A 13,236-nucleotide genomic window follows, 5' to 3' on the forward strand; every position below is an offset into this window, starting at 1 on the left:
GCAAAGCTTAGACGGAAATATGTTGTTTAGTATCTTAAACCACATTGTAAAGGTTTGCCAGAAAAGCAGTAGTTAAATATCTTAAACAATGCACCAACATATACTTACAGGGTGTTTAATATGGCAGCCTTAAAGTGACAAATGTATAACATATGGAAACAGAAGAAAAACACGACAAATTTTATTGGCAAAGGCATTCTGATACTTACAGAAGCAATTCCCAGATAAAACGTGCATTTCAAAAAGAGAAATGTTTATGGGAATAACATAAATGTCAATTTAAGAATGGAGAAACAGAAGGTTTTGGAACAGATCCCTCTTCTGTGTGGAGTGAACTTCCTATAGCCATGCCTGCCTTTTTATTTTGAGTTTGATTCCTCCCGCAGGAAACTAAATGAGTAACTAGAATTGGTTAAAACCCTTCCACTTAAAGAATTAAAACCAACCGAGATCCATAAAAAACTGAGGCAGGGAGTTCCACAGAAAGTTAACCATGCACAATGTTGCATTTAATTGTGTTCCCAGGGCACTCGAGGCAGGACCCCATCTGCTCACGTACAAGTACTAAGATGTCCCGTTGACAATATTTCCCCCTCTGTGCATTCTTCAATGTGAAATAAGGCATGCATAACCTTTCCACATTCTAAGCAATTATCCCACTGGCTCCCTCTCTTGCACTCATGTATTTGAGCTATCTTCACAGATCTTGCTGCAGTCTGATAGTTTCTGTGGCCCCCTCCACCTTATGGATTACCGTATTGTAAGGCTTGCGTCAAAATGGAAACTCATTTGACACCCATATAAAATGTTTCTTTTGGGGGAGGTTGGTTTATATTTAAATAAAGTCTTGGCCAAGAAGCATAGATTGTGCCACAGTCTGGCTACTCCCCTGTATGGCTCCTCTGATGAGCTTTAAGGAAATTGCTGGCTCTGAATCTCCATCCACACTCTGAGCATTCATACAGCCTCTCTGCAGTGTGGGTTCTTCGATGAAGAATAAGCTGCGAACCCAGCTTGAAGGTCTCCCCACATTTATGGCATTTGAAAGGTCTCTCCCCAGTGTGAGTTTTCTGGTGGCAACTAAAGCCCGAACTCTCTCCGAACCCCTTTTCACACAATACACATTTAAAGGGCGTCTCTGCTGCGCAGGTTCTTTGATGTCTAAGAAGATCGAACTCTGAATAAAAACTCTCTGTGCACTCAGAACATTTGAATGGGTTTTGCTGTGCAATGAGTGTTGGAGAAAGAGCAGCAACTCCTCCCCTCTCCGCTAGGGGGCTTCCCTCTAGCCTCCTTCGTCCATCTTGCATTGTCAGGTTTTCACTCATCTTTTCATCCTGAGGTCCTAATGGGCTGTGTGGTTCCCCCTCATTTTCAGTCAACTGCATACGACCTGTAAGAATAATAATAATATAAAACCCGATAGAACTCAACCTGAGAAGCAGAAACTTCAGTAGGAAACCCACTAAACGTGTTTTGGCGCCATTTCCTTTATTTAAACTCACTATCCCACAGGGATGTGGGTGGTGCTGTGGGTTAAACCACAGAGCCTAGGGCTTGCCGATCAGAAGGCTGGCGGTTTGAATCCCCGCGACGGGGTGAGCTCCCGTTGCTCGGTCCCTGCTCCTGCCAACCTAGCAGTTCGAAAGCACGTCAAAGTGCAAGTAGATAAATAGGTACAGCTCCGGCGGGAAGGTAAATGGCGCTTCCGTGCGCTGCTCTGGTTCGCCAGAAGCGGCTTAGTCATGCTGGCCACATGATTCAGAAGCTGTACGCTGGCTCCTTCGGCCAATAAAGCGAGATGAGTGCTGCAACCCCAGAGTCGTCCGCGACTGGACTGAATGGTCAGGGGTCCCTGTACCTTTACTATCCCACGTACTGATACAGGGGAGTCTTTAGCATATGTGCCGCTGGGGTGCAAAGATCCACCCCCAAGTGTGACAAGCGCCACCGTTGTGAATGACAAGCACCACTGCTAGTGCGGCGCATGTTTGGTAAAGTTGAAAGTCCTTTAGTGAAAGAGTAGGTATATACATACCTAGGTATATCTATGTATATATATCTATATATCTATATCTGCCTATCTATCTATCTATCTATCTAGCTATCTATCTATATTGTTTTTCTAGCTTGATCAAAATTATTTATTATTTCATAACTGGTAGATAGTTAAGAGCTGAGGCGGCTTCAGCAGGGGGCGCCTGGCACCCCCCAGAATCTGGTTCCCAGGTGCCCCGCACCCCTTGCACCCCCGGGTAAAGACGGCCCTGTACTGATATTATCATTCTCCTGGAGAAACCCTCTCAGTGAGTGAGACGGATCCCCTGGCTGTCCTCTTCACGCATAGCTGGGATTCTGAATTTAAATTATTATCTTCCTTGGCACCAAGCTCTGGGGGTGAAACTGACCAATGACTAACTGAACCACACTTCTAATATGGTTACTGCCTTACGGAACATGCCTAAAGAAAATAGATGCATCGTCACTGAATTCCACAATCTCACCCAGATTCCTGCACAGTTTTGTGGGAAATGTGGAGGACTGAATTTAAGATTGGAAAAATGAAAAACTGAAAGAAGTGAAATTGACTGATTCTTCCATCCATATATACACTAGTGGAAACCTTTTGGGGGAAGTATATTTCTGAGGTTTGATGGCTCATGACACTACTTTTTGGGGGGAGTAATACCATAAAATTATATATCAATGGAAAGATCATTTAATGAAGAATGTAATGCAACAAAGTTACTGCATATCAACCTAAGCAAGTTGTGCTTCCTTTTTCTGGTTATTTGGCTATAACTTTTGATAGAATATACATAATTGAACAAACTTTGTTCCATTGACATATAATTTTATGGTATTATTATAAAAAAGGTGGTGTTATGAGCCATCTGTGATGAATCAGGTCATAGTTAGGGGCTGTTTAGAGACCCATGGAGTTTTGAGGGTTAATAGAATCCCCAGTTAGAGTGACAGACACCCTTAGGAGGCGGGACATTCCTCTGTTTAAAAGGAGAGAGCAGCCTTTAGAGTGAGGGATTGTGTGAGGGTGTGAGAGGGTTGGAGAGGGGTGACTGAAGAAGGAGGGTGTGGGGCGAGGTTAGGTTTAGGTTAGGTTAGGAACGTTAAAGATGTGTTTATGTTTATGTTGATGAAACGAAGAATATACACTGATAACAAACTAAGCTTATGAACCTATACTGAAACCGCTATGCTTTGTACTAAATAAAGATCTCTTGTTTTTGAGCCAGGTCGTCGTTCTTTTGGTCCAGCAGGTTATATAAGCTCTTGAGAAGGGGAAGTCAGGAAAAGGGCAAAACTATTCTGAAAGGCGATAGTTTGTGTCTTAGATTTCCCTCAGGAGGGGCTAGTGGGCGAAAAACCTGGGATTGCCACAGAGTTGCTAAGAGGGCTTAGTCAACTGGTATAGTGAGGGGATCTAACAAAGAGAGGCCCCAAACTATAGGCAAAGGCAGTGTTTTTCAACCTTTTTTGGGCAAAGGCACACTTGTTTCATGAAAAAAATCACGAGGCACACCACCATTAGAAAATGTTAAAAAAATTTAACTCTGTGCCTATATTGACTATATATATAAAGTAATTTTTCAATTTTTCCCACGGCACACCAGGCAACATCTCGCGGCACACTAGTGTGCCACGGAACAGTGGTTGAAAAACGCTGGGCAAAGGAGAGGTTTAACCCCAAAGCCCAGAGCAGTGGAAATAACCGTCCACGGCCGCTGGACAGTAAAACCCCTGATACTAAGAAATTCCCAGTTTATTAAACAAAGGGAAAGACAACAACAGACGGACCTCAAAAGGGACAGGTGGGGGTGCGTGTTAATTTGACCCAGAACACCTGAGTAAAAACGTAACTTAGTAACAAGGGGAGAGTCTGAGGTGGAGGTTCGTCGCACCATCTTACCTCAGAAATACACGTTTCTCAAAAGGTTTCCACAATTTTGGCCACTAGTATACTGCTGTTGGATTCGCAGAGCATCCCATAACTCATGAACAAAGAAGCCATCTCCCTCCTGCCCTTACCTATCAGGCTGGCCTCACCTCTGCCATCTTCCCCCTTGGGTGACAGCCATGGTTGTCAGACCACCACTCTGGGGGCAGCTTGGCATGCTGTGGATGAACTCGGAACCACCGCCTCCGACTGCACCTGAAATGCCAAAGGTGGACCATTTTTTGGATAGATAAACATTACTGGATGTGACGGCTTCACCCTATGCTTCACCATCCTGTCTTCATACTCCAATTGCCTTAGGGAGAGAGAAAAACCAGGGCTAGATTTCACCCAAGGAAGCCTTTGTGGAGCTTCTTCTGGAGGTCACAGAGAAGCCTCCAAATCAGCCTGGCTTGCAGGCTGTTCAACTGGGACAGGGCAGGAGGAAAGTTCCGGGCTATGGGCCCTGAAGGTGCGTCTCCATCCCCATTGTTCAGACCGGACACTGAGGTCCAGTGGTTCCCTCACTGTGAGAAGTGAAGTTACAGGGAACCAGGCAGAGGGCCTTCTCGGTAGTGGCGCCCACCCTGTGGAACGCCCTCCTATCAGATGTCAAGGAAATAAGCAACTATCTGACTTTCAGAAGACACCTGAAGGCTGCCCTGTTTAGGGAAGTTTTTAATGTTTGATGTTTTATCATGTTTTTAAATATTCTGTTGGGAGCCACCCAGAGAAAGAAACCCAACCAAATGGGTGGGGTATAAATAAATTATTATTATTATTATTATTATTATTATTATTATTATTATTACTCCTCCACCAGGCTGCTTTCTCTAAACCATGCCCATCCACCCATCAGCTGATGCCACTGACGTATGAGAAACTAGGGAGCCAATATACCATATTTTTCCTTGTATAAGACAATGTTATTTTTTGCTTTAAAAAAAGTCAAAAATTGGGGGTTGTCTTATACAGGGATGGTGAATGCACAGGGGTTTAAAAAAACATGATTTAGCTTCCCACAGCTGCTGGGCCTGGCTTGGGTGACCCCCCCCCCCAAAAAAAGCTCAATAACCTTTGGTGATCTGCCCCCTCCCCAGGCACTCACAGGAGTTGCTACCCCGGTGCTGGTGCTTTTAATAGTCAATAAAATATCAAACTTGTTCTGTTTAATGTATAAAATATTGCTTTCTTAATTTGGGGTTTAAAAAAATAGGGGTTGTCAAATACACGGGGGCAGCTTATACACAGACAAATACGGTAGCTCAGTCATTAGAGGATGAGACTCTTAGTAGGAATGTGACCTTTTCAGTCCCTTGGGAGAAAGAGATTTAGGGCAGAGCAATATTGCAAGATGCAAGGACTTCACCCTCTCCTCCACAGTGACCTTCGTAGTCCATTGGCCTTACTGGAGAGAAAGATCCAGGCCTGCAGCCAGGGCCGGCGCGTCCATTAAGGCGAACTAGGCCATTGCCTAGGGCGCAAAAATGAAGGGGGCACTGCCCAGGCTTGGGCGGGATGGGCTAGTAGCAGCTTCTCCACTGTAGTGGAGAGGTGCTCTTGCCCCCTACACCACCCCCCGGCTCCCGCTAAAGCAGGCTTTGGCAGGGGGCGGGCGGCGGGGGGGACAAGAAGGTGGTCTGCCTGTGTGTGTGTGTTCTGTCGTTCAGTCGTGTCCGACTCTTCGTGACCCCATGGACCAGAGCATGCCAGGCACGCCTATCCTTCATTGCCTCTCGCAGTTTGGCCAAACTCATGTTAGTAGCTTCAAGAACACTGTCCAACCATCTCATCCTCTGCCGTCCCCTTCTCCTTGTGCCCTCCATCTTTCCCAACATCAGGGTCTTTTCTAGGGAGTCTTCTCTTCTCATGAGGTGGCCAAAGTACTGGAGCCTCAACTTCAGGATCTGCCCTTCCAGTGAGCACTCAGGGCTGATTTCTTTGAGAATGTTACAGGTGGGTAGCCGTGTTGGTCTGCCATAGTCAAAACAAAATCGAAAATTCTTTCTAGTAGCACCTTAGAGACCAACTGAGTTTGTTCCTGGTATGAGCTTTCGTGTGCATGCACACGAAAGCTCATACCAGGAACAAACTCAGTTGGTCTTTGAGAATGGATAGGTTTGATCTTCTTGCAGTCCATGGGACTCTCAAGAGTCTCCTCCAGCACCATAATGGTCTGCCTAGGGCGCAAGAAACCCTAGCACCGGTCCTGCCTGCAGCTTCACCTTCTTGGTTGTAAAGGTAGGAGAGATCTCATCGCCTTGTCCCATTACATCCACCTGCCATGGATGCTTTAGCTCAGGTTCCTGCTTTGCAGGGGGTTGGAAAAGATGAGTCCCTTTCGATTCTATGATTCTATAAAACAACACAGTGAAATGGCCTCACCTGGAGGTCCTGGGAGGCTTCTGCTGTCTCCTCCAACCGAACTTCTAATGGGGGACTTCTGGGTTTGCACTCTTCCATCACTCTCCTCTGAAAAAACAACAGAAGAAGTTAAGAGTTAACGTATAGGCTGGTGTTTCCCGAGGGGAGAGTAGTGAGTTGCCTGAGAGAATCAGACCTAATAAGGACTTCCAATATGGCAGGCATGTCCAACAAGCCGATCGCGATCTCCTTGCCAATCGTGAAACTGTTCTAGGTCAATTGCTGGGTGTTCTAGGCCAATCTCCCCCAAAAGCTCACCAACTCTGGCTCCCCCCCCAAAAAAAGCTCATCAACTCTGGGTCATCCTTCCCCACAAAAATGCAGATCACTGCCAGTTTTTTTAAATACTGGGAGTAGATCGCAGTCTCTTGGGAGTTGGACCTGCCTGCAATATGGTATGCTTTGCATACAGAAGGTTGCAAGTTCGAATCCCCGGCATCTCCAGGTGGGGTTGGGAAAAGTTCTGTACCTAAAATCCTGTAGAACCACCGCCAGTCAATGTAAACAGTTCTGAGCTAGATGGACCAATAGTCTGACTTAATAATGATGATGATGATGATGATGATGATAATAATAATAATAGCAATAATGTATTAAATTTGTATAATACCCTTCATCTGAAGAGCACAGGGTGGTTCACAACAAAATAATACAAAATGAGAACACAAAACACATAATAAAAACGATAATAAAAATCAATAATCCCATCCCACAAATACAGTTAAAAGGCCGAGTGTGCTGATCAACCAAAGGCCTGGTTGAAGAGGAACATCTCCACCCCCATCGTCCAGCCTGGAAACTGAGGTCCAGCTCCAAGGGCCTTCTGGCGGCTCTCTCACTGCGAGAAGTGAGGTTACAGGGAACTAGGCAGAGAGGGCCTTCTCGGTGGTGGCACCCGCCCTGTGGAACGCCCTCCCATTGGACGTCAAGGAAATAAACAACTATCTGACTTTTAGAAGACATCTGAAGGCAGTCCTGTTTAGGGATGCTTTTAATGTTTGATGTTTTATTGTGTTTTTAATATTCTATTGGGAGCCGCCCAGAGTTGCTGGGGAGACCCAGCTGGAAGGATGGGTTATAAGATAATAATAATAATAATAATAATAATAATAATAATAATAATGGTAACCCCTCCAGGTTGCATATATGTGTAAATATGGAGTGCTGTGTAACAATATATTTAAAGCACATGACTACCTCCCCAAGAATCCTGGGAATTGTAGTTTCCTTATCACAGAGCTACAATCCCCAGCACTCTTAGCGAACTACAGTTCCTAGGAATCTTTGGGGGTAGTACTGTGCTTTAAATGTCTGGTAAGGATCTGCCCTGTTTGTTGTTGTTCAGTCGTTCAATTGTGTCCGACTCTTTGTGACCCCATGGACCAGAGCACGCCAGGCACCCCTATCCTCCACTGCCTCCCGCAGTTTGGCCAAACTCATGCCAGTCACTTGGAGAACACTGCTCAACCATCTCATCCTCTGTCGTCCCCTTCTCCTTGTGCCCTCCATCTTTCCTAACATCAGGGTCTTTTCTAGGGAGTCTTCTCTTCTCATGAGGTGGCCAAAGTACTGGAGCCTCAACTTCAGGATCTGTCCTTCCAGGGAGCACTCAGGGCTGATTTCTTTAAGGATGGGTAAGTTTGATCTTTTTGAAGTCCATGACGTGCATTATTTTCAATGGTTCTGCTCTGAGTAGAACTCATAATGGCTACAACCCACTGTCCAGGGGATGCTAAAGATATGAAAATGCCTCGATACAAAACCAGGTGGGGTTTTTTTTGTCACTGCATACAACACAAATGTATATGAAGTAAATAAAACAAATGGAAAATAAAAAGAAACCATACTCTCTTGTGTTCAATGGGACTTACTCCCAGGTAAACATGTGTATTATCACAGCATTAGTTTGAAAGCATATAGTTTGATGCCTTATGACATCTTACTGTTGGAAGGACAACTGTGCCCATCTTCAGTGATCCAGAGTTCAAAGACAAAAAGCTCCCTCACCACCTGGGCTTCCACTGGGGCAAAAAATGTCCTCCTATTGTTAACTCACCAAGATCCGTCTCCAGCATCTGTTGAAAGCAGCACCCACTCCAAGAAGCATGGGGTGAAATACATTCAAAGGAGCACCCAATGAGTTAAGCATCAGGAAGGGAAAGGCAGAAGTGAGAACCTAAATTTGGGGTGCCTTCCTAGGTGAATCCTGTTCTCCAGGGAGCTCTTCCTAGGGGCAAACCAGCCCCTGCAAGAGAGGCAGTCATGACTTCCCTTCTCCCTCCTCCTAAAGCTCCTTTTTCATTTGCTCATTGAAATGGGAACCAGCTGCAGGTCATTTGTATGGAGTTTTCAGGGGGCCTGATGGGAACTGTAGTCTTGAGGAAGGAGAAACTTTGGCAGGGGGAAACCGTCTGGACTGAAAAAGAAACGGCTGAGGTTTCATTTTCATTTCAATGTGAAGGATAACCACACATTGTTTTCTTGCTCAGCTTCCTGATAGTGTTTTCTTGAGACTTCACAGAAAAAAAATGATGAAGGGTGTTAAGAAAATGGTTTGCTTGGAATCAGGAATGGTGCTGATATAAATCACCCCGACATACTCCACATGAACGGGTTTGTTTAGCTCAGTTGGACAGGCAGAGTCACCCAATGGATAGTTGCAAGGGAGGGGGAGACAGAATCTTGTCCTAATTCTAACAATTACGCCACACTGGCTCTCTTATTCAATTGAATGCCAGTTAGGGAGTTCTCTGGGTTGGGAAAGACTACTGGCATAGTGGTTCTCAAAGAATCACCAAATCATAGAGTTGGAAGGGACCCCAAGGGTCATCTAGTCCAACCCCCTGCAATGCAAGAATCTCAGCTGAAGCATCCATGACAGATAGGCATCCAACCTCTGCTCAGAAACCTACAAGGAAGGGAAGTCCACAACCATGCATATTTTTATACTCCCCTGACATCTCCCATGCCCAGAATCTAATTTGAAGAAGAAGAAGAAGAAGAGTTTGGATTTGATATCCCGCTTTATCACTACCCGAAGGAGTCTCAAAGCGGCTAACATTCTCCTTTCCCTTCCTCCCCCACAAAAAACACTCTGTGAGGTGAGTGGGGCTGAGAGACTTCAAAGAAGTGTGACTAGCCCAAGGTCACCCAGCAGCTGCATGTGGAGGAGCGGAGACGCGAACCCAGTTCCCCAGATTACGAGTATACCGCTCTTAACCACTACACCACACTGGCTCTCAATTTGAAGTTTATATAGAGACAATAAATAAGACTGATCACCGAAGAATTGATGCTTTTGAATTATGGTGCTGGAGGAGACTCTTGAGAGTCCCATGGACTGCTAAAGGATCAAACTTATCCATCCTTAAAGAAATCAGCCCTGAGTGCTCACTGGAAGGACAGATCCTGAAGTTGAGGCTCCAGTACTTTGACCACCTCATGAGAAGAGAAGACTCCCTGGAAAAGACCCTGATGTTGGGAAAGGTGGAGGGTACAAGGAGAAGGGGAAGACAGAGGATGAGATGGTTGGACAGTGTTCTCCAAGCGACTAGCATGAGTTTGGCCAAACTGCGGGAGGCAGTGGAGGATAGGCGTGCCTGGCGTGCTCTCGTCCATGGGGTCACGAAGAGTCGGACACGACTGAACGACTGAACACCAACAACAAATAGAGATCTATAGATTTAAAAGATTTTTAAAATCCTGACTTGCCACTTTTAAAAACCTACAAGGAAGGAAGGCCTTTGTCTTCCTGCAGGTCCACCACATATGTCAGAATGTCCCCTCACAGTCCTTACATTTTCCAACCTTTGTTTAATACATTTGTTATAAGAAAAACTGCTCCCTTTCCCTTATGGGCTATTCCAGAGCCTGTATAGAGTCCTTAAGTGGGTTCCCTATCGGTAGGAGAAAATAACAGAGGCCAACCGGAGTATATTGAGAAGCAAAGCGGCTAGTAAGCCTTATTGTTATTCAAGGAACTGTTGCAACACGGTCCTCACTCACCACGTGTAGGAGGAGAACCCTGAACAATGGTGTGCAAACCCTTATACAGACTTTTGAAATTTCCCACCCTGTAGCCCAAGACCGCCCCCCCCCCCAACATCATACATACCTCACAGGAGGAGGTGGTCTGCAGCAGAAATCCTGCCTGCCAGGATACCTGATAATGGTCACTGATTGCATTACCTGGGCAGCCTGGGCATTCTTTTGTGACGGTTAATACTTTAGTTCCTGAATCCAGGTCACAGGTCCACCCTTTTCATACACAAATGTGTCCTTAAGACAGGATTTGCAAGCAAAAAGACAGTGGGAAGGCTCCCCCCATTTGCCTCCCTTATTGCAGAGCAATATTTAAGGTCATTGGAAAATAAAAAAATCCTTCCAGTAGGACCTTAGAGACCAACTAAGTTTGTTCTTGGTATGAGCTTTCGTGTGCATGTACACTTCTTCAGATGCCATGAAAGCTCATACCAAGAACAAACTTAGTTGGTCTCTAAGGTGCTACTGGAAGTTTTTTTTTTTTTTTTTACTATGGCAGACCAACATGGCTACCTACCTGTAACTGGAACTAAGGTCATTGGTTCCAGTTACAGGTGGGTAGCCGTGTTGGTCTGCCATAGTCGAAAGAATTTTCTATTTTGTTTCATGGAAATAATTTTCTATTTTGTTTCGATGGAAAGAATTTTCTATTTTGTTTCGACTAAGGTCATTGGGAGAGTCAAAATGGTTTCAGGACTGCATACTATTTCAGACACATATTTAGAGATGTGTGCATTTATGATTATTTTATTCTATATTTGAGACCTTAAAATTCTTATAACACATTCTTGTACCTTTGAGCTAGCTTCTCTGTGGGTCCTTTTTTTGATATCTTTGAACCACAGCATCTGAGGTTTTTTGGAGAGCAGCAACATCTGCAGGGCATCACATAAGCCCAGGACAGGGAGCCTGTGCTCTCCAGATGTTGCACTGGCAGTGCTAAGGGCTGAGGGGACTTTGGGAGCCCAACAACATCTGGAAGAAGACTGCAGCTTCCCAGTTGCTGGAACTGAAAATAATCCATATTTCCCAAATCGGCTATGCTATGAACTGAGCAAATGCCAGGGGGGGCGGAGGGGTCAACCTCTCTTCCCACCTCCCAGGAATCGCCTTGGGAACAGAGCCTGGATTCCTAGACAGGATCTCCACGCGTAGCTTTCTGTTTCGAATGAGACTCCCTTCCCGGAAACTACGTCACGAGCAGCTGGCTCTGAAAAATCCCCGCTTCCGGTCAGCTCTCTCTTTTCCTTACAGGGTGGCTGAAGCTGGATGGTGGCTGCTCGCTGGGCTCGGCGAGGAGATCTCGGGTGAGATTAGGGGAGGCTTTTAGTGCCTGTAGAGAGATGGGAAGCAGAAACTAGAAGGAGAGGCGGGTGTGTGTGTTTATTTTACTATGAAATAAAGTCGGAAAAGCCGAATTAAAGATTAAGATAGTGTGGGCGCGCGTTTTTCTCTCTCTCTCCTTTTCCTTTTGATTCTTTTGCTCTTTTTACATATTAACTTAGTTTGGTTATTATTATTATTATTATTATTATTATTGCATTATATGTTGGAAACCTTTCATAAAATCGATTTAAAAAGGAAGGAAGGAAGAAAAGCATATGGCTTTTTCAGGATTTGAAGTTACTGGGGGCTTGGGAGCATCCGTGTACCAATAGCAACATATTTTAAGGTGATTCCAGAGCCATAGTTGTCAACCTTACCTTTTTTTTTGCAGTGGGAAACGGCGCTGGAATAAGGGAATTTCCGCCAAAAAAAGGGAAAGTTGACAGCTATGTGACCAGAGCAGAGCCCATTTCTACAGATTTCTGCTTTTGCACCACGAGGCAAAAGGGGGGGGATTTTAACGGCGGGTCTAAAGCGCCCCTTCAAAAGGGTTTTTATATTTCCTTTGCACGTTTCCTACCCTGGTGTGGTGATGTGTGTGTGTTTGTGTGTCGCATCTTTTCAACTTTTGATTTCCCTGTTCCCCAGGATGTTACAAAAGTGAGACACACACAGAGAGAGAGACAAAACTTTATCAAAATAAGGCACAGGGGTGGATTTTACACGGAAAGCTATAACTGAGAATGGGAGCGTGCCTACCCAGACATATATTTTAATATTAACTTGTATTTTATCATGTACATTGAGTACAACTCAAACTGGTTGAGTTTTTGGAGGAGATAGCTATTGAGGCTGTGGTTATGCTCTGCCTCCAGCTGTGCTTTTGAATATCAGTTGCTGACAATTGAGAGGGAGAAAGTTTCTTTTGCACCCAGTTCCTGCTTGTAGGCTTCCCCCTAGACACAACTGGTTGTCCCCCTATAAGAACAGGGTGCTGGACTAAAACCCTCTTTTGGCATTAAGTGGTTCATAAATAATAATCCTAGGGACACGGGTGGCGCTGTGGGTTAAAACCACTGAGCCTAAGCCGCTTCTGGTGAACCAGAGCATTGCACAGAAACACCGTTTACCTTTCCCGCCAGAGTGGTACCTATTTATCTACTTGCACTTTGAGGTGCTTTTGAACTGCTAGGTTGGCAGGAGCAGGGACTGAGCAATGGGAGCTCACCCTGTCGCGAGGATTTGAACAGCCAACCTGATCGGTAAGCCCTAGGCTCAGTGGTTTAGACCACAGCGCCACCAGCGTTGAATTACAAACAGGGTAGTGAGGGGTGCGGATTCTTTTAGCCTGGTGCACCAGGTCTTTTCTCTCCTCTCCTTGCATCTTGCAGGCCAACTTTGACAGATGTGCATAGTCACCCACCTGTCAAATGTCTGTCAGAAGGATGAGGTCAAAGCTGACAACTGTCACCTGTTCCTCGTTACTTTTT

This window comes from Lacerta agilis, chromosome 2 (assembly GCF_009819535.1).
Source record: "Lacerta agilis isolate rLacAgi1 chromosome 2, rLacAgi1.pri, whole genome shotgun sequence".
Classification (NCBI taxonomy): Eukaryota; Metazoa; Chordata; class Lepidosauria; order Squamata; family Lacertidae; genus Lacerta; species Lacerta agilis.